The sequence below is a fragment of the Papio anubis genome, chromosome 4, assembly GCF_008728515.1.
Source record: "Papio anubis isolate 15944 chromosome 4, Panubis1.0, whole genome shotgun sequence".
NCBI classification, from domain to species: domain Eukaryota; kingdom Metazoa; phylum Chordata; class Mammalia; order Primates; family Cercopithecidae; genus Papio; species Papio anubis.
Genome location: NC_044979.1, coordinates 2,337,897 through 2,365,893, shown reverse-complemented (window position 1 = coordinate 2,365,893; position 27,997 = coordinate 2,337,897). Strand labels below are relative to the sequence as shown.

The window sequence follows — 27,997 nt, the reverse complement described above, 5'->3', positions numbered from 1 at the left end:
TCGCTGTCTTCCGGGCCGCTGGGCCGGGAGGTGCCGAGGGGGCGGGGTCCAGCCGCGCCCTCAGGAGCTACCCCAGTTAGGGAGGTGCTGTCCTGGCATCGGGTGGGGACGGGGAGCGCGTCGAGGGTGCTGCGACTTCTGCCCACCTGGCCCGGCCGCAGTCTCTGAGTTCCTGTTCCTCACAGGAGCTAATTATTTATGACAGCTGCAAGGTGCCCCTCCCCCAGTTACTCAGTGCTTGGCACTCAGCACCCCTTAACTCAGCACTCAGTACCGCACTCAGCCTCAGAGGACCTGGGCAGAGGGAAGCAGGGAGTCTCCTGCGGAAACTCTTGCTCTGCCAAAGTAGGTTGAAAGGTCGGAAATCGATGGTTTTGTGCCGGGCTTTGGGCGGCAACCCAGCTTCTGTGGGCCTGATAAGGGTCTTGGGCTGTCCCACCTGGAAAACTCAGATAACCGAGCTGGCGAGGTCCTTGTCAAGTCCTTAGCTCGGTCACTAGGGTGAGTTTTATGACCCTCAGTGGACCCTAAACAGCACGTAATATATGTATTTGTCACCGCCAAATATATCAAACACAATGATTCACACTCCATTCCCCATTATCTTTCTTTTTGCTATAACATTTGAATTTAAGGGAATGTTTATAATTTTACCTTGGGATTTATTTGGCTACGAGGAAGTCATTTAAATTGCTAGTGGCTGTGATTTTTGTTTTTGGCATCTTTGAGAATTCTTAGGAAGTGTGAAAATCTACAAATTGTTTTCAAATATCATTTAGTTTTTTGTTTTTTTTGTTTTTTTTTTTTTTTTTTTGAGACGGAGTTTCACTCTTGTCGCCCAGGTTGGAGTGCAATGGCGATCTCGGCTCACTGCAATGTCCGTCTTCTGGGTTCAAGTGATTCTCCTACCTCAGCCTCCTGAGTAGCTGGGATTACAGGCGCCCACCACCACGCCCGGCTAATTTTTGTATTTTTAGTAGAGACAGGGTTTCACCACGTTGGCCTAGCTGGTCTGGAACTACTGACCTCAGGTGATCCACCCACCTCGTCCTTCCAAAGTACTGGGATTACAGGCGTAAGCCACCGTGCCTGGCCGTTATTTAGATTTTTATGAATCTAAATTTAACAGTTAATGAAGCTGGTGCAAAGTTTTTCAAAGACAAATATATGGTAATTTAAATGTTGCCGTTTCTCTTCACAATTTTGAGTTAAAATTTTTTCACAACTCAAACTTGCTATGGTGCTTGGCGAAGTTGGAGGCCCCGACACATTGTTTCTATGAGTTCACTATAGCTGAACATTGTGGTGGTGGGAAAACTTAGAGAACCTGAGGCTTGTTCTCAGCATGTGCCCTGCTGCCACAGGCTGATTGATCATAATCCAAGAACAACTGTCAACTGGTTGAATTCAATGTTCACCTTTATTTTTTAGAATGTTTTGGAGCCCTAAAAAACCTGGATAATTTCTGGGTTAATTCTGAAGGGCAAGCAGATTAGATTTTAAAGTGTACAGCATTTAAACACAGATTCCGGAAAGTGATGCATGCAATATTTGTCATCTTTTTAATGCAACACTCCAACCATGTAGACCTTTTGATTTTCTTTTATGCAATCATCCCTAGAGGCTTACGCACCACTGATAATTGTAACACTTAACCCAGGGTAGCAGACTTCAACAATAGGCCATGTACTCACCACTCCCTATACGCTCACCCCTCTGCCATCTAGCTTTGTCCTTCCTCCCAGCAAGAAATGGACTCTGCTTTCCAGCCCTGGAATCAGCCTGGCTGGGTGACCTGCTCTGGCCAGTGGGACATTAGAAAATATGAAACTATAGGAAAATGCTTGTGCATTAGGACTTGCCCTTTCTTACGGACTCTAGGGACCCTCAATGGCCACTGGCCACTGCATCATAAGCCCCAGCCCAGCTGACGATAGGTGACCTGGTCACCTCCATCAGCCCAGCCAACACCCTCTTTTCCACATCCCTAAACGCTGTTGTATAAGACCATATGGGCCATTGTAACGGCTTTGGCTTTTATTCTGGGAGAGGTCAGGAGCTACTGTGAGTTACTGACAGGTGCTATGTGATCTGACTGTTGCTCAGGGCCTGGACAGCGAATGAGGAAGACTTACTGCAGAAATTCAGAGCCTAGCAACCTGGACCAGGGTGGAGGCAGCAGACGAGGTGAGAGGTAATCAGATTCTGAATGCATTTTGAAAGGAGGATTTCTTATCACATGGGGGATGCGGTCAGAAAAAGAGAAAGACAGAGAGCTCCGAGGCTTCTGGCCTTAGCAACCAGAAGGACAGTTGCATCACCAAAGAGGGGGAAGGCTGCAGTTAGAACAAGTTTTGGAGAAAAGACACAGAGTTCTTAAAATGTGATGATGACACCTTCTGGCCACCAAAATATGCTGTGTGGATATGAAGTTTCATCTCATATCAGAAGAATATGGCTGGCAATAAACATTTAAAAATATGTTTCATCTCATCAATACCCAGGACATGCAAACTGAAACCTAAATGAAGTAGCTTTTCACTTTCATTGGGTGGGCAAAATTTTTTTAATTTGACAATATTGAATGTCACAAGAATGTGGAACAGTAGAAATTCTATACCACTGGAGGTAGTGTGAACCAATGTAACATCTCAGTAAATAATTGGGCATTATCCGGTAAAGCCGAAGATAAGCAATGAGCAGCTGCACTCCTACCCATACATCCTAGAAAAGCTTGTGAGCATGTACACCAAGAGATGTGAACGAGAATCCCCACAGCTGCGCCACTTGAACCAGTAGAAGTCTACAAATAGCCCAGCTGTCTATCCACGGTGAAATGGATAAAGAAACTGATATGTTCATGCGACAGAATGCGATTCTGAAAAAATTACTGAACAATAGCTGCAAGCAGCAATACAGATGCATCTCTAAAACAAAGTGTGGACAAAAAGAAAGTACCAGAAGAAGACACACAGTGACTCCATTTAGGTAAAGTTCAAAACCACACAAAACTATATACTATTATATTATTCCATTCTCACACTGCTACAAAGATCCTACCCAAGACTGGGTAATTTATAAACAAAGGAAGTTTAATTGACTCACAGCTCCGCGTGGCTGGGGAGGCCTCAGGAAACTGACAATCATGGCAGAAGGGGAAGCAGGCATGTTTTACATGGTGGCAGAGGAGGCGGGAGAGGGTGCAGGGGAAGTGAGGAAGTGGGGAAGAGGGGCAGGGAGGGGGGAAAAGAGGAGGGAAGAGGGGATGGAGGGAGGAAAAGAAGAGAAAGGGGGAGAAAGAGCGAGAAGGAGGAACTGTCAAACACTTATAAAACCATCAGACCTCATGAGAACTCAGTACCATGAGAACAGCATGGGGCAAACTACCCCCATGATCCAATCACCTCCCTTCCTCAACATGTGGGGATTACAGACCCCTTGCTTGGTGTTTAGGCTAACATACTCCATGTAGCAAGGGGTTATGTTGCAGTAGAGAACCCACGGTTTAAGCTATCAGTAAATGGTAAACCCTCCACACATGGTAACTACAATTGGAGATGAGATTTGGGTGGGCACACAGACCCAAACCATATCAACTATTTAGGCATACAACCATGCAGTAGAACTATAAAGAAAAGCCAAGGAATGATAAAACTCTAAGAGAGAGGTCAGAGAAGGGATTGGTGAGAGGCTTTCAAGGGCCACAAAGAGAATGATAATGCTCTATTTCTTAAACCAGAATGGAGGAGGTCCACAACCCTATCTTGCATTGTTATTCTTTATACCTATGCATTATCTGTCATGCATAAACAGCATCTATTTAATATTTAATAAAGTAACTGTTTCAAGAAGCACAACTTCCTGGTAGCCTAAACCATGGCTTCTCTACCACAACTTAACCCCTCACTAAATGGAGCACGTTAGCCTAAACGCTAAGCAAGGAATCTGTAAACCAGGTTCCAGTTCTGTGGTAAATTGCTCTGTGACCTTCCAGGTCTCCATTCAATTAACAATGCCTGAGTTTCCTTCCAGCACTAATACTGTGTTTGTTGTCTTAAAAATTAACTTGGAAGGCCGGACGCAGTGGCTCACGCCTGTAATCCCAGCACTTTGGGAGGCCAAGGCGGGTGGATCATGAGGTCCGGAGATCAAGACCATCCTGACTAACACTGTGAAACCCCGTCTTTACTAAAAAATACAAAAAATTAGCTGGGTGAGGTGGCGGATGCCTGTCATCCCAGCTATTCGGGAGGCTGAGGCAGGAGAATGGCATGAACCCGGGAGGCGGACCTTGCAGTGAGCAGAGATCACACCACTGCACCGCAGCCTGGGCAACAGAGCAAGACTCCGTCTCAAAAAGAAAAAGAAAAATTAACTTGGAGCTTGGCGCAGTGGCTCACTAATGTAATCCCAGCACTTTGGGAGGTCAAGGTGGACAGATCACGAGGTCAAGAGATTGAAACCATCCTGGCCAACATGATGAGACCCCATCTCTACTAAAAATACAAAAATTAGCCTGGCGTGGTGGCACACGCCTGTAGTCCCAGCTACTGGGGAGGCTGAGGCAGGAGAATCGCTTGAACCTGGGAAGTGGAGGTTGCAGTGAGCTGAGATGGTGCTCCTGCACTCCAGCCTGGCGACAGAGCAAGACTCCGTCAAAAAAAAAAAAAAAAAAAATTGGAAACTTTCCATGCAAACCCACGTTTCTGTTGGCATTTGTGTGGGTTAGAGGGGAGGAGGCGATCATGAGCATCAGTTGCTTAGCGCCAAACCTGAGAGTCATCCTGAATTCCATACTTTCCCTAACAACGCACACCCCATCCATCAGCAAGTATTTTTTTATTCTACCACTAAAATATGTCTGGAATTCAGCCACTCTTCCACATCGCCTTTGCCACTCTCCTGTTCCAACCAGCCTCATGCCTCAGTGGCCTCTGGGCTGGTCTCCCTGCATCTACTCTTCCCAGACCCTCACCATCTTCTCCCTCCCATCATCCATCCCGAGTGATAAGCATGTAAATTAGTTGTGTTCCCCAACCTGAAGGCTTCCCATATCACTTACACTCAAACTCTGATCCCTAACTAAGACCTATGGTCCCTAACAGAGACCATAGGACCAGCCTCTGCCCACCTCTCCAACCTTGTCTTCTGCTGTGCCCCCCACTGCCTTTGTACTGTGCCCTCTGCCCAGGATGCTCTCCCTCCCTCTCCTTACAACGTAAAGGTTAATACTGTAGAGAGGGCATTTTCAACCCTGAGCTGAGGGAGCACCTGAACCCAGCCCAGCTATGCCGGCTCACTTCACCTTGCATTGTCTTCAAGACAGGACCCTAGAAGTTATTAACACATAGGGGCCAGGTGCGGTGGCTCACACCTGTAATCCCAGCACTTTGGGAGGCCGAGACAGGCAGATCATGAGGTCAGGAGATCGAGACCATCCTGGCTAACACAGTGAAACCCCGTCTCTACTAAAAATACAAAAAATTAGCTGGGCGTGGTGGCGGGCTCCTATAATCCCAGCTACTTGGGAGGCTGAGACAGGAGAATGGCATGAACCCGGGAGGCGGAGCTTGCAGTGAGCCGAGATCGTGCCACTGCACTCCAGCCTGGGCGACTGAGCGAGACTCCATCTCAAAAAAAAGAAAAAAAAAGAAGTTGTTAACACATAGGTGTGTTTTTTGTCTGCCCTAGTCATGGCAAGGACTTTATCCTGTTCACTATTTTTTCCAACACCAAGCACAGGGCCTGGTACATGATAGGAGGTTGATAAGCCTTTGCTGAATAAATAAAGAGTCATACGTGTGAATGTGGGGGGTGGTAGTGGGGAGCTAGCTTTTGTGGAATTTAACTACTGTATTCCAGGCACTTCCCATGCATTATTTAATTTAACCATCACAGTAGCCCAGTGAAGTAGGTGCTGTCGGCTCCATGTTACCATTGAAGACATTGAGGCTCAGAGAGGTTAAGCAACCTGACCTGGTTTACACATCAAGATTTGAACCTAGATTCATTGACTCATTAACACCTGCTTTTCTCATAGTTCCATTGCTGTCTGCCATGCAATAAAACAAAAACAATTGCATCACCATGCATGACACATAGTAAAACATCCAGGTCCCTCTGTTGGAGATTCTGCCCTGACAACCCACCTCCCCTTCCCCAGTGAATTCTGTAATCCTGAGTGTGCTTGAGTGGAGTATGCAACCGAGCATACAAATGAGTCCAAGCTCACTCTCTGCCCCTCAAGTTCCAGGAATGGTGCATTAAGGCTCTCCAGAGGAATAGGACTAATTAGGGGTTGGAGGTGTAGAAAGAGAAGGTGGGAGAAGGATGTAGAATTGGCCCACATGATTCTGGAGGCTGAGAAGTCCTAAGATTTGCAGATGGCAAGCTGGAGAGCAAAGTATAAGTTCCAATTCGAAAGCCAGCAGGCTCGAGATCTGAGAAGAGCTGATAGTTGAGTCTGAGGCCAAAGGCAAGAAAAGACTAACGTGTCAGCTCAAGCAGGAGGAGCTCCCCCTACTCAGGGGAGGGTACTCTTTGTTGTGCTGAGGACTTTGACCGATTGGATCATGCCCACCCACATTGGGAGGGCCATCTGCTTTACTCAGGACTCCAATTAAAACATTAATCTCCTCCAGAAGCACCCCACAGACACACCCAGAATATTGTTTGACCAGCTATCTGGGCATCCCATGGCACAGTGAAACTGACACATAACATTAACCATCACAAGTAGGGACCCCTGTTTTTATTCTCTTCTTCTTAATAGGCTTGGGGAGAAGTTGGCCTCTTGTGCTTCTAACTCATCAGCTGTTGCTTGTGGGAGCTACTGCCTACTTGGGATGGCTCAGGGCACTGCATTACGCCTTCCAGGCAATTATACGAGGTACTGCTTGAGCTTAAGCAAACTGAGAGAAGATTTAGGATGCTTTCTAAAGGTAATATCATAAATAGACATTTATTCCAATCATTTTGTTTTTTTGAGATGGAGTCTCTCTGTGTCACCCAGGCTGGAGTGCAGTGGCGCAATCTTGGCTAACTGCAACCTCCACCTCCCGGGTTCAAGCGATTCCCCTGCCTCAACCTCCCAAGTAGTTAGGATTACAGGTGTGTGCCACCACGGCCAGCTCATTTTTGTATTTTTAGTAGAGACGGGGTTTCACCTTGTTGACCAGGCTGGTCATGAACTCCTGACCTCAGGTAATCCACCTGCCTCAGCTTCCCAAAGTGCTGTAATTACAGGCATGAGCCACCATGTCCAGCCTTGATTCCAGTCATTTTTATTGGCTCATCATATATCATCTTCAGTCATACATCATCTTCCTAAGCTTTACTTATCTATCTTGATTCTTTTTTTTTTTTTTCTGAGACAGAGTCTCGCTCTGTCACCCAGGCTGGAGTGCAGGGCGCTACCCTCGCTCACTGCAAGCTCCGGCTTCCCGGTTCACGCCATTCTCCGCCCTCAGCCTCCCGAAAGAAGCTGGGACTACAGGCACCACGCCTGGCTAATTTTTGTATTTTTAGTAGAGACGGGCGTTTCACCTGTTGACCAGGATGTTCTCGATCTCCTGACCTCGTGATCCTCCCACCTCGGCCTCCCGAAGTGCTGGGATTACAGGCGTGAGCCACTGTGCCCGGCCTCTATCTTGATTCTTTTTCTTCCAACTTCAACACACACAATTTAGGAGGGAAATGAGTCAAAATGGGGTGGGGCAAGGGAAGGAACAGTCCAGCAAACCTCTTTGTGCCACAGAAGGAACTAGAATGTCTCTGGAACAGTCAGGAATCACAGATGTGTGAAGCCTAAAGGACCCTGGGGATCTCCTAGCCCTATTGCAACCAAGTCCCAAAGAAATTTAGGGACTTTCCTAAAGAGACACACATTAGTGACCAGGGTAACCCAGGCTTGCTGACTTCCAGCCCATCATTCTTCGCCATTCCCACTAGAGGAGAACTTAGTGCCTTCCCAGCTTCTGAACCCACTCCTTCCTCCGGTCCCCTCACCGTCCTGGCCACACTCTCCTGTGTGGACACTCATCCACACAGGGTCACAACTGCACTTTGTTGGAAGGAAACGGCTTGAAATGCAAATTCCATGTGTTACGCTCCAGCCTAGTGTCATGCCTGCTTTCATCTCTCAAATAGTTTTGTTTTACCACCATTTTTATGGCCATTCTGCCTTTCAAGCTTTTATCTTTTAGTTAAAATAACAAATATTTCTGAGCACTTAGTATTTGCCAGGCACCATTCTTTCATTTTTAATTTTTAAAAAATATTTTGTGGAGAGATAAGTGTTGCCATGTTGCCCAGGCTGGTCTTGAACTCCTGGACTCAAGCAGTCCTCCTGCCTCAGCCCCTAAAAGTGCTGGGATTACAGGCATGAGCCACTGCACCTGGCCTTTTTCTCTTTTTTTGAGACAAAGTCTTGCTCTGTTGCCCAAGCTGAAGTGCAGTGGTGCAGTCATAGCTCACTACAACCTCGAACTCCTGGGCTCAAGCGATCCACCCACCAGGCACTGTTCTAATTGCCTTAGATGTATTATCCAATTGCACGTTCCACATGTAATTCCATATGTAATTACTGATTATACTCACAGTACAGTTTAAAAATCCAAGCACAGAGAGGTAGTAATTTGCTTAAGGTCACACAGCAAGCCAATGAAGGAATTAGAATTGAAACCCAGGCTGTCTATTCCAACACTTCTAACCACTATGATACATGGCCTCTTAACATATAATGTTCCCTGAGTAAAGAACTGTATAAAGCAACAGAGATTATGAGCTAACTCAACAGTTCCATTTTCTTGGTGTAGACTAAACGTGTAACTGCCTCATTTTTGCCAACGATTTGAGGCACCTGAGCTGCAAAGGAAGTGCGTGTCTGATATTTTCAGCTTCTGTTGTGGGATGGAGTCCCTGCTTCATTAGCTGTGGATTTCCTTGACACAAGGTGGCTTCAGGTATAGTTTCAGCCAAAAAGAATGACATGGTCCAAATACAAAGTCTTCTGAGGATCCAGCATAATCCAGGTGTAAAATCTAGACTCTCTAAATAAATGAATGGACTTTCGGAATTTGGAAGCAGTAACCAGTCAGTACTGTGCTGGAGACCTCTTGTACTGGCCTGCGAGAAATGGTCATTAATTTTTAGGAATTATGCAAGCCAGTTCTTAAATATAACCATTACTTAAAGTTAAATTATGCAAACTTACACGTAGTTTTTGGGGGATTTTGTTTGTTTGTTTTTTGAGATGAAGTCTCGCTCTGTCACCCGAGCTGGAGTGCAGTGGCATAATCTCAGCTCACTGCAACCTCCACCTCCCGAGTTCAAGTGATTCTCCTGCCTCAGCCTCCAGAGTAGCTGAGATTACAGGCGTGCACCACCACACCCAGCCAATGTTTCATATTTTTGATAAAGACGGGGTTTCACCATATTGGCCAGGCTAATCTCGAACTCCTGACCTCAAGTAGTCTGCCCACCTCGGCCTCCCAAAGTCCTGGGATTACAGACATGAGCCACGGTGCCCAGCCTTAAGTTATATTTTTAAAAGGTTTTTAATCGTTTTTTTCTATTTTGTTTTGCTTTTTTTAATTTTTTTTTTTTTTTTTTTTTTTTTGAGACGGAGTCTCGCTCTGTCGCCCAGGCTGGAGTGCACTGTCACAATCTCCGCTCACTGCAAGCTCCATCGCCTCCCGGGTTCATGCCATTCTCCTGTCTCAGCCTCCCGAGTAGCTGGGACTACGGGCATGCACCACCACGCCCGGCTAATTTTTTTGTATTTTTAGTAGAGACGGGGTTTCACCGTGTTCGCCAGGATGGTCTCGATCTCCTGACCTCGTAATCCGCCCGCCTCGGCCTCCCAAAGTGCTGGGATTACAGGCGTGAGCCACCGCGCCCGGCCGTGCTTGTGTTATTATACTTTACTCTTGTGGCCACTTCCGTCAGCTGTCTAATGACGGTGTGCTCCTCCACACTCAACATCAGCACATTTGGTAGCTAGAATGGGCCACAGCACAGAAATCAGTCAGTGATACAAATCAGGGCCCCCTTCCCCCACTTGAAGAGCTGGTTATTAAATAATTACAGCGCACCATGGGAGCCAGCAACCGTTTTAGAAAGAGCCTCAAATGAAGATGTTCCACACTGTGGGCTAATGTTGAACAACCAGATGATAAAAGGTGAAAATTGAGGAGACTGGACAAGACTCTCACCTGGTGGTTGGTCATCCCACATGTCTGCAGAGGCGAATCAAGGGGATTACTAGAGGGAAAACAGGAATTTTTCTCAGGAAAACAGTTCTAAATTCACGAAGATACAACTAAGTTCAGAAGCATGCATTACTTTTACACCAATCCGAAGTTCTTGCTAGTCATACACATGACTGTCGATTTCTGAAAGGGGTGTGATATGGTTTGACTATGTCCCCACCCCAGTCTCGTCTTGAATTATAGCTCCCATAATTCTCATGTGTTGTGAGAGGGACTCAGTGGGGGGATAATTGAATCATGGGGCGGGGGAGTCCTCCATACAGTTCTTGTGGTAGTGAATAAGTCTCACAAGATCGGATGGTTTTATAAGGGGTTTCCATCACTGCACTCCAGCCTGGGTGACAGAGCGAGAATGTCTCAAAAAGTATATAAATAAATAAATAATAGAACCTACAAAGTGCAATGACACTGTAAAAGTTGGCTGTTAGTAATAGTATCAACGTCATCATCACCATTATTGTTATCATCTAAAAAACCAAGATATAAGCATGGATTATGCTAATATTTACAAATTGGGTTATATATCTATGCGATGCTTACGGTTTTTTTTTTTTTTTTGAGATGGAGTCTCGCTCTGTCGCCAGGCTGGAGTGCAGTGGCGAGATCTCAGCTCACTGCAACCTCTGCCTCCCGGGTTCAAGTGATTCTCGTCCTCGGCCTCCCAAGTAGCTGGGACTAGAGGCCTGCACCACCACGCCCAGCTAATTGTTTTTTTTTGTTTTTTTGGTTTTTTGGGTTTTTTTGTATTTTTAGTAGAGACGGGGTTTCACCATGTTCGCCAGGATAGTCTCGATCTCTTGACCTCGTGATCCGCCGGCCTCGGCCTCCCAAAGTGCTGGGATTACAGGCGTGAGCCACTGCGCCCGGCCCAACATTTCTAAGGAATTCATGACAAACTTGTAACTTTTACGCAGGGATGCTTAAACGGATACTTAAAATGGAGGAGAGGACCTCTACTTTGCAAAGAAATTCTGTGGCTGTCTTATCCATGAGTCAAGATTTACAAGAACTCATCAGAAGAGTAGACATGAAACTGGAATTAGCTTGAGGAGAGTTACAGGGCATCGTGGGGAATTTAAGTCCACGCATAAAAATAATATCACCCTCCTGAATATTTCAACCTTTTACAACCTATCACCACTTCAACCTTCAGTGTCAGTCTCTGATTTTAACAAGATTTTATCTTAGGACTAATGGTACAAATTTCACCCGTCCCTGACTAACTCTCATTGAAATATAGAGAAACAGATGATCAAGACTCTGCTAGCAGGAGAAAAAGAGAGAAAAGAAAGATGAACAAGTCTTGTGTGACCAGAAGCTTATCAACCTTGTATGCTGTTGGCTTAGTTTAACATTTACAGCAGATGATAGATCCCTGAACTGTGTTCAGATCACACAGTAAGGTGTCAAATGACCTCACGAAAGCAAGACGGCACTGAACCGCAAGCTAAGAGATTGTACAGACATCATTTAAAGGTGTGTGTCCCCCCTTAAAGGTTTGTGTCCCCCTTTGGCCATCCAGACATGAAAACTTCTTATCTGGGTGTGACTCAGATACCACTATGGAGTAGGCTGTGACTTTGTAACTCAGGAGCACACAGAATGGCAGGAAGCAAAGCAACAGTCAGAGGAACAACCTGGGCCAACGTGGCACGAGATCAAAGAGGAGCACAGGACGTGCTAAGCCCAGAGGGGGTGAGTCAGAGGGAGAAGAGGATGTTTTCTTGTGGTCACTGCAGACGCAGGTTTTGTTATGAGCACTAGGTGAGCTGAAAAGCCCCCATCCTGATTCTAGGTCCACAAACCAAGAAGGTGGAGCAGGTTCTCGTGGGGCTCTGTCTCCAGAGACCTTGTGTGAGCTTAGTCATGAGAGGCCCAAAGCTAACATTTAGATCCTGCTGCTCCAGGAAAGCGAATTAAGGGCTTTAAAAATGGATGCTGAATTGCCTGAACCCGGGAGGCAGAGGTTGCAGTGAGCCAAGGTCACACCGTTGCACTCCAGCCTCGGTAACAAGAACAAAACTCCATCTAAAAAAAAAAAAAGCATATGCTGAGGCCAGGCTCACTGCAACCTCCGCCACCTAGGTTCAAATGATTCTCCTGCCTCAGCCTCCCGAGTAGCTGGGATTACAGGTACCTGCCACCATGCCTGGCTAATTTTTTTGTAGTTTTTGTAGAGACAGGGTTTCACCATATTGGTCAGGCTGGTCTCAAACTCCTGACCTCAGGTGATCCACCTGCCTCAGCCTCCCAAAGTGCTGGGATTACAGGTGTGAGCCACCACGCCTGGCCTTGGGCATGGTGGCTCTTGCCAGACATGGTGGCTCATGGTGGCTCATGCTTGTAATCCCAGCACTTTGGAAGGCCAGGGCAGGAGGATCACTTGAGGCTAGGAGTTCCAGGCCAGCCTGGGCAACATAGTGAGACCCCATCTCTACAACATAAAAATTAAAAAAAAAAAAAAAAATTAGCTGAGTGTGATGGCACATGCCTGTAGTCCCAGCCACTCAGGAAGCTGAGGCTGGAGGATGACTTGAGCTCAGCAGTTCAATACCACAGTGAGCTGTGATTGTGCCACTGCACTCCAGCCTAGGTGACAGAGCCAAACCCTATCTCTAAAAAAACAGAGAATGGATGCTGAACTTACACTTTTTTACGCTAGCTCTTATTTTTATTTAGTTGTTCTTGTTTTTGTTTTTGTTTTTGTTTTGTTTTGAGACGGAGTTTTGCTCTGTCGCCCAGGCTGGAGTGCAGTGGGTGGCACAATCTCGGCTCACTGCAGGCTCCGCCTCCCAGGTTCACGCCATTCTCCTGCCTCAGGCTCCCCAGTAGCTGGGACTACAGGCGCCCGCCACCACGCCCGGCTAAATTTTTGTATTTTTAGTAGAGACAGGGTTTCACCATGTTAGCCAGGATGGTCTTGATCTCTTGACCTCGTGATCCACCCGCATTGGCCTCCCAAAGTGCTGGGATTACAAGCATGAGCCACTGCACCCGGCCTTATTTAGTTAGTTATTTTATTTTATTTTTTTTGAGATGGAGTTTCGCTCTTGTTGCCCAGGCTGGAATGCAATGGTGTGATCTCTGCTTACTGCAACCTCTGCCTCCCGGGATCAAGCAATTCTCCTGCCTCAACCTCCCAAGTAGCTGGGATTACAGGTGCCTGCCACCACGCCCAGCTTATTTTTTGTATTTTTAGTAGAGATGGGGTTTCACCATGTTAGCCAGGCTGGTCTCGAACTCCTGACCTCAGGTGATCCGCCTACCTTGGCCTCCCAAAGTGCTGTGATTACAGGCATGAGCCACCATGTCCAGCCTATTTTTATTTTCTTTTTGGGACGGGGTCTCACTCTGTTGCTCAGGCTGGAAGGCAGTGGTGCAATCTCGGGTCACTGCAACCTCTGTCTCCAGGTTCGAGTGATTCTCCCACCTGAGCCTCCCAAGTAGCTGGGATCAGGCACGTGCCACCACACCTAGCTAATTTTTTGTATTTTTACTATAGATGGGGTTTCACCATGTTGGCCAAGCTGGTCTTGAACTCCTGACCTCAAGTGATTCGCCCACCTCAGCCTCCCAAAGTGCTGGGATTGCAGGCATGAGCCACCGTGCCTGGCCACTACACTGGCTTTTAAATATACTTTCTAGAGGGGAAATGATGGAAACAAGAGGAAGGCATACTTAAGAATTCAGTCTTTCTCCCTTCAGCCTCAGTTCTGTTCTCTAGATGCAACCAGGACTAAGGGTTTCTAGCCATTCTTCCAGAATTTTCTACACATATATAAGCATTTTTTAAAGTACACAATTGAGATCTGTTTTGCCACTTACATTTTTACTTAATCATATATCTTGGCTGTCTGACCATATCATTACGTACAGGTCCATTCCATTCCTTTGCTTCTTGGTTAGTGGTCCCCTGACTAGTACGTGCTGCATTTACTGCACCAATCTTCTGTGAATGGGCGTTCGGATTATTTACAGTTTTGTTCTGCTTTGCAGCCCTCTTCTAACAATGCTGTCACGTATATCTTTGCATGTATTTCCTTGTGTACTTGGTACAGCTTTTGGCGGGGGGTGGACACACCCCTGGTATGAGGTGGAAGCAGCCAGATCTTTTAGATAAGGTTCCACTGTGCCCAGGGTCATGGCATGGCAGCAGCCCAGGATTAGCAGAGGATTCCAAGAGCTACCTGCTAGGGACAGAGTCAGAACTGGTGGTGAAAGGAACGGGTGGTATTTTCTGTCTCACGTGACACTGGGCCAGGTGGGGAGAGGCAGTGTCTGTAAAGACCTCAGGAAATTCACCCAGGAGAACACAAGCCTCATCCAGGCCTCCCCTGGGACTGCAAGCCCAGCACCAAGCCCTAGAACAGCCCAGTGAACTGAGGGTAAACGCAGCACCCTTGGGAGGGGCAGGGCCAGCTGGGAGTCTTCCACAGCCCTGGGCGCTTTGGAAAACACTGAGCGGTACCTCCTGAGAGCCCAGGCCCCTTGCTGGGTGGCCCAAGGGTTCCTGGCCTGAGCACCCCACCCAGAAATGAGCAGACAGAGGCAAAGGGGCAGCTGCCCAGGTTGGGGGTGAATCCACTGAGCGTCTCCCTTGTTCTCAGGTCAGAGTTTCCTGGTTACTCCCACGTGTTTATTTTTCCAGATGAATTTTGTATCATCTTCATTACCTTACCCACTCCTCCCCCAACATCGTCTATTTGATTGGAAGTAAATTAGGGAGAATTGACATTTTTATAACATTTGAGTCTTCATAGCCAAAACAAGGAATGTTTTTATTTAAATGAACTGACACCCTTTTTAATTTTTTTATTATTATTATTAAGACAGCATCTCTCTCTGTGGCCCAGGCTGCACTGCAGCAGTGCAACCTCACTGCAGCCCTGATCTCCTGGGCTCAAGCGATCCTCCCATCTCAGCTTCCCGAGTAGCTGAGACTACCGGTGAATGCCACCAAGCCTGGCTAGTTTTTTTCATTTTTATTTTTATAGAGACAAGGTCTTGCCATGTTGTCCAGGCTGGTCTTGAAGACCTGGCCTCAAGTGATCTTCCTTCCTCAACCTCCTGAAGTGTTGGGATTACAGGCATGAACCACTACACCCTGTGACTTATGTATTTATTTGAGACAGAGTCTCGCTCTCTCTCCCAGGCTGGAGTGCAGTGGCATGATCTCGGCTCACTGCAACCTCCACCTCCCGGGTTCAAGCCTTTCTCCCACCTTAGCCTCCCGAGTAGCTGGGATTACAGGTGCTCGCCACCACACCAGACTAATTTTTGTATTTTTAGTAGAGATGGGGTTTCACCATGTTGACCAGGCTGGTCTCGAACTCCTGACCTCAAGTGATCCACCCGCCTCCCAAAGTGTTGGGTTTACAGGTACGAGCCATCACACCCGGCTGACATCTTTTTTTAATCAGCTGTTGGCTCTTGGGTTATAAGCCAAGACAGTGGACAAAAGTATTTGAAGAGTTTCTCTAGGAATAGGATTTCTCCCTCTCTCCACAATCTTTTCTACCAATGGCAGGTCACACCTGCAGGGGCAGCTTTGCCTCCTACACACCAACTGGGCTCACTGTCACAGCAAAATGCTGCTGTAAAAGAACCAGGTCCCAACTCTTGGCCATATCCTCCCAGGAACGAAGCAGGTGCCTCTGCCAAGTGTTACTTAAGGAGTTGGAAGGGCTCATTTAGGCAACTTGTAAACCTTGACAGAAGCATCTTGGCCACCTTTATGCACTCTTACACTGCGGCATTCCCAAACATCCTCCTGCTAATGTTCCTGTTTTACAGCATTTTAAAACCAATTTTCAAGTGAGTGTCATAAAATCACTCTATACAGGAAGTCAGCTCCATAATCTCCATGACATAAACTTTAAAAGCAAGATGTAAAATGCTGTTGGGATGCTCTGACATGCTTTTACACTGTGCTCATTTGTAAATTTATTAGCAAATCATTAGGATATCAAAATCCACATCCGGGAACTGCTTACCAATTGTAGTAGGAGACATGGTTAGGTTTTGTGACCTGGCAGGATGTGGAAAAATCATTCAATCTGTGCATGACTTGCTAGTTTCTTAAGAGTTTGCTTTCTGGGAAGGTTTCCATGACAAACACAAACAAACCATTAGCCTGAGAACCTCATGTTGCTTTGTGGTTTAATATGCTGTGTGACACAATAAGAAGTTCCTATCCTTGCCTCTCTTTTTATGCTTATGGCTTGTCTTCATAAGGATAGCATGATTCTCTAAGGGCAGAAACCATACACTGTGATTTCTATTTATTTATTTATTTATTTATTTATTTATTTATTTATTTATTTTTGGGACGGAGTCTCTCTCTGTCGCCCAGGCTGGAGTGCAATGGCGCCATCTGCAACCTCCGCCTCCCAGATTCAAGTGATTCTTCTGCCTCGGCCTCCCGAGTAGCTGGGATTACAGGCACCCACCACCACACCCCGCTAATTTTTGTATTTTTAGCAGAGATGGGGTTTCACCATGTTGGTCAGGCTGGTTTCAAACTCCTGACCTCGTGATCTGCCAGCCTCAGCCTCCCAAACTGCTGGGATTACAGGTGTGAGCCACCGTGCCCAGCCTGCACTGTGATTTCTTCTATGCAGCTCCGAACATACTTCTCTCGTGGTTCTCAGGAAATACTTTTTGCAGACAATGACTGTGAGTCCACAGTAACAGACTCATAGAAATGGCTTACGTGGGCCAGGTGCGGTGGCTCACGCCTGTAATCCCAGCACTTTGGGAGGCTGAGGCGGGCAGATCACCTGAGGTCAGGAGTTCAGGACCAGCCTGGCCAACATGGCGAAGCCCCATCTGTACTAAAAATACAAAAATTAGCCAGGCATGGTGGCCTGTGCCTGTAATCCCAGTTACTTGGAAGACTGAGGCAGGAGAACACCTTAAACCCAAGAGGCAGAGGTTGAGAGGTTGTAGTGAGCTATGATCCTGCCACTGCACTCCAGCCTGGGTGACAAAGCAAGACTCCATAAATAAATAAACAGACTTCAATGCAAGAACCGTGCACAGGCGTGCTTGCTTGCTTTGCCAACTGCATTTGTCTGATGTGAGCAGTATGTGCCCGGGCTTGCAGTGTTAAAAAACAACAACAACAACAAAATCACCACACACACATGGACAGAAGTTGGGGGTCTCTCTCCTGGGGACAAGGGCTGGAGTTCCGTGCGTCCCTCCGCCTGTCCTCATAGTTACTGTGCCTGCTAGAGGGAAGGCGCTCCTGTATGTTCCCGGGAAGTTGCTGCAATGCAGCCTGAGCGCCAGCGGGGCTAGGGGGCGCTGGGGCTACACGGGACGCCGGCGACTCACCGCGCCAGGCCCGGCCACCGTGCGGAACGCGCGCGGGTCACGATTTGTTCTCCTGCTCCCGGGGCCTCGGAGCCATCTCTCTTTTCTTGAAAGGCCTCCAGGTCTTGAGTGCCATCATGAATTAGAGTATGGGGTATTTTGGACCAGAGGTAATGTTATTCATCCTACTTTACACTTAATTTTTCTTTCTTTCTTTTTTTTCTTTGCATTAATTTTTCTTTAACCCTGGGCTTATTTAGACTTGAAACGATCTCAGGACTATGTCATTCAATGTCATCCATGACAGTATTACAGATGAGAAAACTGAGGCTCCTGGGCCCTCCTCAATGCTCCACAGATTCTCTAGAGGTGAACGAAGCATAACAAAGTGCAGTCCTTCTCTGGGGGATGGGCCTTAAAATGAGAATTTACCCCAATTTATTATCACCTCCCAAACTGGACCTTAAAAATTTATCACTAATCTTGTTTGACTTTTATGTGGTATTCTATAGCCCACAAAGTACATGTTGTCCACTATTTAAATTCACAATAACTCAACAAGATAAGCGAGGATTATCATTTCTAACAGAGGAGGAAACTGAAATACAATAAGGTTAAATAACATACCCAGGGTTTCACAGCCAATAAATGGCAGAGCCAGCTCTAAGCTTCGGATCTCTGCTCTCCGCCGAGAGGTCTCTTTTCTACTCTGCATAGCCACTCCAGTACCGAGAGAGAGAGAAAGTTACAGATACAGATACAGATAGGGATGCAGATAGAGATAGAGATAGAGATAGATGTAAACACATAATTATAATTATAGATATGGAGCAGAGTGCAGTGGCTCATGGCTGTAGTCCCAGCACTTTGGGAGGCTGAGATGGGAGACCAGGAGTTCAAGACCAGCCTGGGCAACAGAGTAAGACCTCATCTCTACAAAAAATAATAATTATTATTATAGATATGGATACAGATATTATAGATATGTTTATTGCTGTGGTTATGGATATAGATGCATAGTTACAGGTAGATGAGATATAGATGGAGAAACAGACATCTGGCTATAGAGATAAATATCCAGTACCCCTTTGAGTTATAGCCAAATTAAAACTATCATGCAGCTAGAAAGCACCTGTCCACACATTCCATATCCCGGTTGTCCCCTTGGGCCCCAGAAGGTCTTGTTTAAGGGAGACGATGTTTTGATCATAGAAAGGATCTCTGCAATGCTGAGGAGTTCCCTGATTGCTGGTTCCTAGATTGAAATGGTTGATAAAACTTCCCTTTCTCTTGTTCACCAAAATCAGCTTTTTATATAACTGGGAAGTCTGGGAGCTTCCTGGGACAGTCTGGGATATTAATATATAGACAGTCTTGCTTTGTCTTTATATACATGAAGATGAAAGGTAAAACTCAAAAAAATGAATGCTAAAATTGTTTCTTACGTCTTTTATTATTATAAAAATTAAATTATAATTTAGGAGCTCCTATACGTTTCCAACTGTGGTAGATTTTAAGGTAATTATGTATCTCCTCAGTAATGTATTTGCAATCAACTTACTGCATAAAAGGCTTGCTTGTGAATTCAAGATTATTTGTAGATTTATAGCCCTTTCAAGTGAAAAGGGGGTTTTTCAGAAGTACTTCCGATTTCCAGTGTCTGGTGAATCTTCCATTCGCCATCAATAATGACACCTACAGAAATCCTCTTTCATATAAATCCAGGCTGACATTCCTGTAATGCACCGCCAAGGAGTGCTCTGAGGGCGAGAAGTAATATCTGTGTGAATTATATTAAGCCAGCATGTGAAAAAACATTCATCCCGCAATTTATGAATTCAGAATGCTCCTAGAACGTGTTTTGGTATTCTAAATAGAGGGAGGGTTTTTTTTTTCATTATTATTATTATTAGATGGCTGTCTTGATAAATGTTTATTGCAGGCACTATGAAAACTGCTGATTTGAAAAAAGTATTTTGTAATCATTTTTTTGGCCTGACTCTAATGTTTACTCTTCACATTATTAAAATTGTATGGCTCTATTATCTGTCAAAGGTTTTTTTGTGTTGTTTTTTCAATGTAAAGATTATGTTAATGGCATCATTTGTGACCTTAGAATTTGGCTTAATCTATAATCATGCTGAGCACCTCGATGTCAATGTACCTCTTGGCCACTGCTTGACTTCAGTCTGTTAAGGAAGATTTGGAAAGGTTCTGAGTAGGTGGCAGAGATCCAGTTAAAGATATTATATTATATTACATTATAATGTTATGTTATGTTGAATTGTATTACTTTCTGTTGTGTTATGTTAGTGTGTTATGTTACGTTGTTTTTTGTTTTGTTTTTTTGTTTGTTTGTTTTTTTGAGATGGAGTTTCACTCTGTTGCCCAGGCTGGAGTGCAGTGGCACAATCTTGGCTCACTGCAACCTCCGCCTCCCGGGTTTGAGCAATTCTCCTGTCTCAGCCTCCCAAGTAGCTGGGATTGCAGGCATGCACCACCACGCCCGGCTAATTGTTTTTTCTTTAGTAGAGACGGGATTTCACCATGTTCGTCAGGCTGGTCTCGAAATTCTGACCTCAAATGATCCACCTGCCTCGGCCTCCCAAAGTGCTGAGATTACAGGCATGAGCCACAGGGCCCAGCCCCATTACATTGTTATATTATTTATATTGTATGGCCTAAGACCACAGAGCTATAGTTGCAATACAGGCAAATAACAATTTTGTCAGCGTTACTCTGTAGATAATTAAGGATGGAGTAAGTATTCAGGCTAAATGATACATTTTGTTTACAGTGTCTAAATTCACTAGATAATTACCATTCTCTCACTTTCTATCCTAATCATTAAAATGTGGGCTTTTTTTTTTTTTTTTTTTTTTTTTGAGACGGAGTCTCACTCTGTTGCCCAGGTTGGAGTGCAATGGCGTGATCTTGGCTCACTGCAAGCTCCACCTCCCGGGTTCAAGTGATTCTCCTGCCTCAGCCTCCAGAGTAGCTGGGATTACAGGTGCCTGCCACCATGCCCGGCTAATTTTTGTATTTTTAGTAGAGACAGGGTTTTACCAGGTTGGCCAGGCTGGTCTTGAACTCCTGACCTTATGTGATCCACCCACCTCAGCCTCCCAAAGTGATGGGATTACAGGTGTGAGCCACCACACCTGGCCAGGTTTTAATTTTTCATTTGGCTGTTTTACAAGTTAAAGGTTGAGACTTCAAAACTTAGCCTCCTGCTTTCAGGTAAGTGTGTGAGAGTGTGTGTGTGTGTGTGTGTATGTGTGTGAGTGTGTGTGTGAGTTTGTGTGTGTGTGTGAATGCTTACAGACCTCAGGGAAAAGAGATTCTATTTAATACAACAAATCTTGGTAACCGTCCCTGGCATCATCAACTTTAATTCATCCAAACACTGAAGGAGCAGATGCTCTTACTTCTCCTCTCAGGTAGTACGTTTAATTCTAATAGTGATGTCTGCACAGCTTAGCTCCTGATATGAGTCTAAAGGTAGGTAGACTTTAATCTGAAATTTGAATAATAGTTACCAGGAAAAGCATGCAAATAAGCATGTAGCGTTAACTGAGGAATCATTTCTGAAGTCACTGAGTGCATTTCTGTAGTTAGATCATTGAAAAGAAACCATGCACCATTCTATTTCCGAAAGATTTATTTCAGAAGCATTAGAAATCTTAGCCAGTACAAATCAGATTAATTTGAGAATTAGCAGGGATAAACTTTATTCTGAAATCATGAATGTTCTAATTAAGTTCAAATGTGGTTAATTCCTCTTAGGCATGTTACAATAATAAGTAGTGGACTTGATGCGGGGTGAATATCCTTGATCCCTGTCAATAATTAAGTTGGTTGGCATAATGTCTAACGTTGTAAAAACCCCAATCTTCCACTTCTGTCTCATTAGCAAAAATAAATAGGCTGGTGTTAACTGCACAGACTAATACAGGCATTCAGCATTGTTCAAGGACACGCCAAAGGAGGTCCAGGGTGCTTCTTGGCCGACAGTCGTTTATTCAGCTTGGTTTTCTTTTTCCCAAAAAGAGAGTGAGAAAAAGGGGTGAGATTAGCCGCTCTCACACATTCACATTACTGGGCGACCTGGTCACTCGCCAAGGGGCAGAGACAGGAATTGGTTCTGTGCAGCATGAGTAGGTCGGGCACCTAGGTAATCCTTCGCCCACAGGACCACACCACCCTCCCCCAGCGAGAGGAACCAGAGCCACAGGAAAGGGAAGCCCCACACAATCAGTGCTCGAGGCCCGGCCCACGGGGCGCGCTGGGTGGCCTGGCCTGAGAAAGCCCCTTGTGCCCTTTGGGTGGCAGCAGCAGGTACCCATGGGAGCTCCAGCAGCACCAGACAAACCAAGCGGACCCAAGATAGCACCATGAAGGCTCTGAACGTCAAATTGTCACTGGAAGCACGGCCTGCACAAGTGGGCCACAATCCTCACACTAAACCTAAACAGGGTGACCAGCTGCAAAAAGAAAAGATTTTTAAAATAGGACCCAGAGACCTTCCTTTTCCTCATGAGTTTTCCAACTCATACTTGATTGAAACAAAAATGTTAGCAGCATCTGAGACTCAGGACAATGATATTTATGAGCCGGGAAGGTAAAGGAACCTGCATGCAGTAAGTTCCGCACCTCACTTAAAGTGGGAAAAGGCCACAGCATGCAGCACTCACTGAGTGGTTACCAAAACAAACCAGCTCCGAGCTATAATGTGGCAAAAGCTAATACTACATTTTGGAAAAGCACACATATTGAAATTTGTGTTATTTGTGCTATCATGTGTGCTATCATAAAGACCTGATGCCTGGTGGAACCACGTTTAAAATGTGTGTTCTGAAAAACTCCTCTGCTGCTTCTTCCTCTGATTTAACATCAGGTAAACCTGCAAATGCACACATTTCATCCCCTTGTGAGATGTAGTCAGTGCGCGGTACATCTACATTTTACATAGAATAAGGTGATTACCAAGATGGCACCATGGATAAAGGAGACTACCTGTGTTAGCAGTTGTGACTTTTCTTTTTTTTTTTTTTTTTTTTGAGATGGAGTCTCGCTCTGTCAGACTGGAGTGCAATGGCGTGATCTCAGCTCACTGCAACCTCTGCCTCCTGGGTTCAAGCGATTCTCCTGCCTCAGCTTACCGAGTAGCTGAAATTCCAGGTGCCTGCCACCACGCCTGGCTAATTTTCTACATTTAGTAGAGACGAGGTTTCGCCATGTTGGCCAGGCTGGTCTCGAACTCCTGACCTCAGGTGATCCGCCTGCCTCGGCCTCCCAAAGTGCTGGGATTACAGGCATGAGCCACCACTCCCGGCCATTACTTTTCAGATGTTATCTAATAAGCTGCCATTCTAAGGGGCCAGCACATCGTTGTCTGCTCTTTATTCCAACCATGTTCTGCCATCTGAAGAAAGAATGGATTCTGCTAAGTTGGCACCGAGAAGCAAAGATACTGCAAAAAGTGGGAGACTAGAGAACTAGGCCTGGGACACTCACCAGAAATGGAGACCAGGGCAGCAGCCCTCCAAATGGTAGTCTGCTTAATCAACGCATAAATGCTCTGGATTAACATTCCGTGACAAAGTAACATTCAACAGCAGGAGAAAGGAGACAGAAGAAAGGGTTAACAGGCCGGGCGTGGTGGCTCACACCTGTAATCCCAGCACTTTGGGAGGCCGAGGCAGGCGGATCACCTGAGGTCAGGAGTTCGAGACCAGCCTGGCCAACGTGGTGAAACCCCATCTCTACTAAAAATACAAAAAAGCCAGGCATAGTGGCAGGTGCCTGTAATTCCAACTACTTGAGAGGCTGAGGCAGAAGAATCACTTGAACCCAGGAGGTGGAGGTTGCTGTGAACTGAGATCACACCACTGCACTCCAGCCTGAGCAACAGAACGAGACTCAATCTGAAAAAAAACATAAATTAAAATAAAGGGTGGTGGTGGTGGTGGTGGTGGTGGTGGTGGTGAACAAACCAGCCCAGAAACTGTAATGAAGACAGAAAGAATCTCCTGGTCTGGTCTGCACCAGGCAGTTGTGGTCTTGCACGGAAGTCTTTGATGTGGCAGAGCCTTTGGGGCCGATGCCAGGTGATCATGAGTGACAGCAAGATAGGGTCTGTCAAGATGGCTATATCTAGCTGGTTAGGTCCTGCTCGTTCATGGCCACGGAGCCCTGAGGCAAAGATGCTAGTGGAAAAGTGTGCTTGGTTACGTCCTTATCTGGTTGGATGCAGACTTTATTGATCAGACACAATATCTGGTCCCTGTTGGCAAAGTGCCTTTTGAAATGTAAGATGGAGTCTTTTTCTAAGATGGAGTCACTTATGTCAAGGTGCTCTACACATGGGGACAATTTCAATGGAGAAGATTGAGAAATAAAAATAGGGCTGGGCGCAGTGGTTCACACCTGTAATCCCAGCACTTTGAGAGGCTGAGGCGGTTGGATCACCTGAGATCAGGAGTTCGAGACCAACCTGGCCAACATGGTGAAACCCCGTCTCTACTAAAAATACAAAAATTAGCTGGGTGTGGTGGTGGGTGCCTCTAATCCCAGCTACTCAGGAGGCTGAGGCAGGAGAATCACTTGAACCCGGAGGCAGAGGTTGCAGTGAGCTGAGATCATGCCACTGCAGTCCAGGTTGGGCGACAGAGCAAGACTCCGTCTCAAAAAATAAAAAATAAAAAAAATCGAAGCCCCCAGCTGACTGAACACACCATGTGTTGGCGAAGGGGAGAAGACTTGGATGCCATGAAGGGTTGGGAATTGGTCCCTCTCCCTCACTCACCGTCCTTAGGCTCTTGTCCCTAAGAGCTGAAAGAAACAGATCCTTTCAAAAGGCTCCTCCCAGACAGCCTGGGTTGATTACTGATCTGCCCAGGTACAGAACAAAGACAAGATGAGATCAATTGTTCCTTCATCCCTCCCTGAGCCATTCCTTTTCTTCAAATGTTTGCCTTATGTTGTGTAAAATGTAGATTTACTTGGCACTAACTACAGTCTCACAAGTATATACTCATTTGTCTCTTTGCCACCCCCCACCTTTGAAGGAAACTATAGAAATGCAAAACCTCCTGAGAACCTCTTCGAAAAAAACAGCCACAGATGTGTCTGTGATGGGTGTGCTTCCTGGGAGCGCCCTCAGCTGGCTCAGTAACCCCGATAATCTGAGACTTATGCCTCAGTCACTCATTTTGGTTGTGAAGATGAAAACAGCTCTAGAGACTGATGGTGGTGATGTTTGCTCAGCAGTAAGAATGGATTTGACGTCACTGAACTATACACTTGCAATGGTTAAAATGGTAAATTTGATATTAGGTATATTACCACAATAAAAAAAAAATGTCACGACAACATCTATCTGTAGCATACTGAACTATTTCTGGGAAAAAATTCTATGTCAGAGATTTCGCTCCAAAATAATCCAAAGAGAAAGGGAAAGATGGAGGGGTGGGTGGGGTATGGATGAAGCTGGATGAGTTGGTTGATCATTGGTTAAGCCGAGTGGTGGGTATTTGGGGGCTAATTATATGGTTCTCTCTACTTTTGTATGTTGTAACATTTTCATAATAAAAAGAAATACAATGAGTCTGTCCGTTGTTTTCCAACTATAGAAGGTTTCTGCTGTAATTCACTGTAACCCTGGGGGCTGAGGTTGCACAAGTTTTAAACCTAGAGTTTTATTTGTAACAATCTTACCCATAGCAAAGAAAAAAATTTTTACTAAAAAGTGGACAAAGGATTCTTGTTAGAGAGTGGGAATGTTCACTAAGAATTTGGAAATTCAGGAAATGAGATTTCCCTCTCAGAGTTATACTGTAAAATCAATACTGGCTGATTGGGAAAGAGATATCCAAAGGACTCGCGCTGTTCTGGCACTTGCAGGAGAAAATACAGCTGCTCTGACTGGTGGGAAGGGCCAAGACCCAGAACAGACCACAGAGGTCTCGGCAAGCACCTTTCTTCCTCCGTGAGCCTTGAGGGTTTGGGAGTGTAGGGGGTGGTCTCTGTGGCTGTGCAGTGAGTCTGTGTCTGCTCATGAGTCCTTCTGGTTTGCATTACCTAGGCCAGGTGGAGGAGATGAAGGAATCCTCCAGAACAGGTAACTATAAACTAACTGAATATGTTACTATATCTAAATAACCAATGCATTATGAACCCAAAAGGGGTTTATGGTCAATGAAAGCTTAGAGGAAAGTCTGCCCAGGCGCTGCCCGCATGCTGCAGGCTCACCCGTGGACTCCAGGTCTTACTCAGAGCCCGCCCTCATGGTTCATCCTGTGGGGACACGAGAACCAGAGGCTGCAGGTGGTGGACACAGGCACTGTGGGGTCCCTGGCAAGGCCTTGTGGGCAAGCTTCGCACAGAGACCTGCACACAAGCCAGGCGTGGTGGCATGTGCCTGTGGTCCCAGTCACTCAGGAGGCTGATGAGGGAGGATTGCTTGAGCCCAGGAGTTCAAGGCTGCAGAGAGCTATGGTCACACCACTGCACACCAGCCTGGGCAACAGAGGAGACCCTGACTCTTAAAAAAAAGAAAAAATGCCGGGCACGGTGGCTCATGCCTGTAATCCCAGCACTTTGGGAGGCTGAGGCAGGCGGATCACGAGGTCAGGAGATCAACACCATCCTGGCAAACACGGTGAAACCCCATCTCTACTAAAAAATACAAAAAAATTAGCTGGGCATGGTGGCGGGCACCTGTAGTCCCAGCTTCTTGGGAGGCTGAGGCAGGAGAATGGCATGAACCCGGGAGGCGGTGGAGCTTTCAGTGAGCGGAGATCGCGCCACAGCACTCCAGCCTGGGTGACAGAGCAAGACTCCGTCTCAAAAAAAAAAAAAAAAAGAAAGAAAGAAGAAAATCAACAAAATAAAGAGACCTGCATACAGCAACACAGGGGCTGGTCTTGGATGAGACCCAACCACCTTGTCCCTCTGACCATTTCACTGTGTGTCGAATAAACCGACATTGTGTGCTCATCACCACTTCCATGAACTTGGCTACTGTGCATCTGTCCATGAACGCACTTGTGTTAGGTCTTCTGCTGAAATAGAAACTCTATTCTGGGGACATTAGCAAAGCACCTTGGGTCTCCATGGCCTCTGGGCCCCGCTGGCCACCCTCAGACCATCCTGGTGAAACCTGTCAGTAGGTGGGGGTCCAACTCCTCCAACCCCACCCCCACTACCTTTTCTTCCTGGCTTTCAAGCTCATTGGCCTACTGTACATGGCTCATTCTGTATCTGTTTGCACATAGAGGTAATGCCACAAATAAAACGCTAAACAGCAGCGTTTCAGAGAGAAAAATCACATCCAAAATATTCCAAGCCACTTAAATCTTCTGGAAAAGTGGAAGAGACAACCATGAAAGTGTTAATATTGAACTGAGACCACATTTTCAAATGCCAAGCTTGTGTGTGATTGTGAAATGTATATACGCTGAGGAATTATTGTAATTCTATCATAATTTACTACTTTACCAAAATAAACTGATAAGATAAATAAGTACTGCTGCTAATGCCCAATTGACTAATATGACCTGAATAGAAATAAAATATTAGTTGAGCTTGAGATGCCAAGATTAAACTAGATTAGTGATAGAATCTCAGAGTACTGTTTCGATATAATTAAAGTGGTGATTTAATGTGTCTTTAGCTCAGAATCGTTGTAAGAGGTTTTTTTGTAATAACGTAGAAATGAATACACACTCGTCCAAGCCGCAGAGGAATAAAAGGTTGTAATATTTTTGAGTTCCCTTGGCAGGGCAATCCATTCTCATCAATCTCACACTCTGCAGGGGAACATACGGATGTTTTTCTTCCAATCATTCGCCGTCATTATTTAATGTAGGGTAACAGCCACAGTCTTCATTAATATATTAACCTATGGCTCACAAAGGCCTTGCAGTAAACCAAGTGACAACTCTTCATGACAGGTTTATATCATAGGGCTCAGAGATGTTCGCCATCTGAAACGCTGACCTCTGGGATAAGCTTAATGTTGATAGCCAACTTAAGAAGAGGCTAGCCAGCGCGAGAGAGGAACTCAAATGCCCAGCTCATGGGTTGCTACTCATTGCTATTCGAGAGGAGCTGGTCAAAAACACATCTCATGCAACCATGTAATGCAAGATTTTACAACTTCCATAGGAATGAGGCAGATCTACATGTTGCAAAACAGAACAGACGCAAATGGATATATACGGTTACAGGAAAAGCAATGGCGAGTACATGTCATCAGCATTCTGGCGTGAAGGAGTCCTCAGAGAAATGGCTGACTGCCGTCCGGATCACCCCAAAGTAAAACCCATCCACAGCTCCGTGGAAACACAGAGCGCAGCTTCTCCATGCCCCTAGCTTTGAGTCATTATAAAGGCAATCACGGACTC

General features: G+C 45.8%; 1 long non-coding RNA gene across 3 annotated transcripts; it reads left to right on the top strand.

Annotated features, from left to right (window-relative positions):
• Positions 1–11: 11 nt before the first annotated feature.
• Positions 12–26,084, top strand: LOC103883373. 3 transcript variants are annotated; one of them, XR_002521261.2, is made up of 4 exons: positions 12–501; positions 2,107–2,988; positions 11,025–11,966; positions 24,659–26,084. It is a non-coding gene; the product is annotated as an uncharacterized LOC103883373 (long non-coding RNA). The 3 variants fall into 3 exon arrangements; XR_004183059.1 differs by lacking the exon at positions 24,659–26,084 and having other exon boundaries at positions 12–345; positions 11,025–11,834; XR_002521260.2 differs by lacking the exon at positions 24,659–26,084 and having other exon boundaries at positions 11,186–11,834.
• Positions 26,085–27,997: the final 1,913 nt, after the last annotated feature.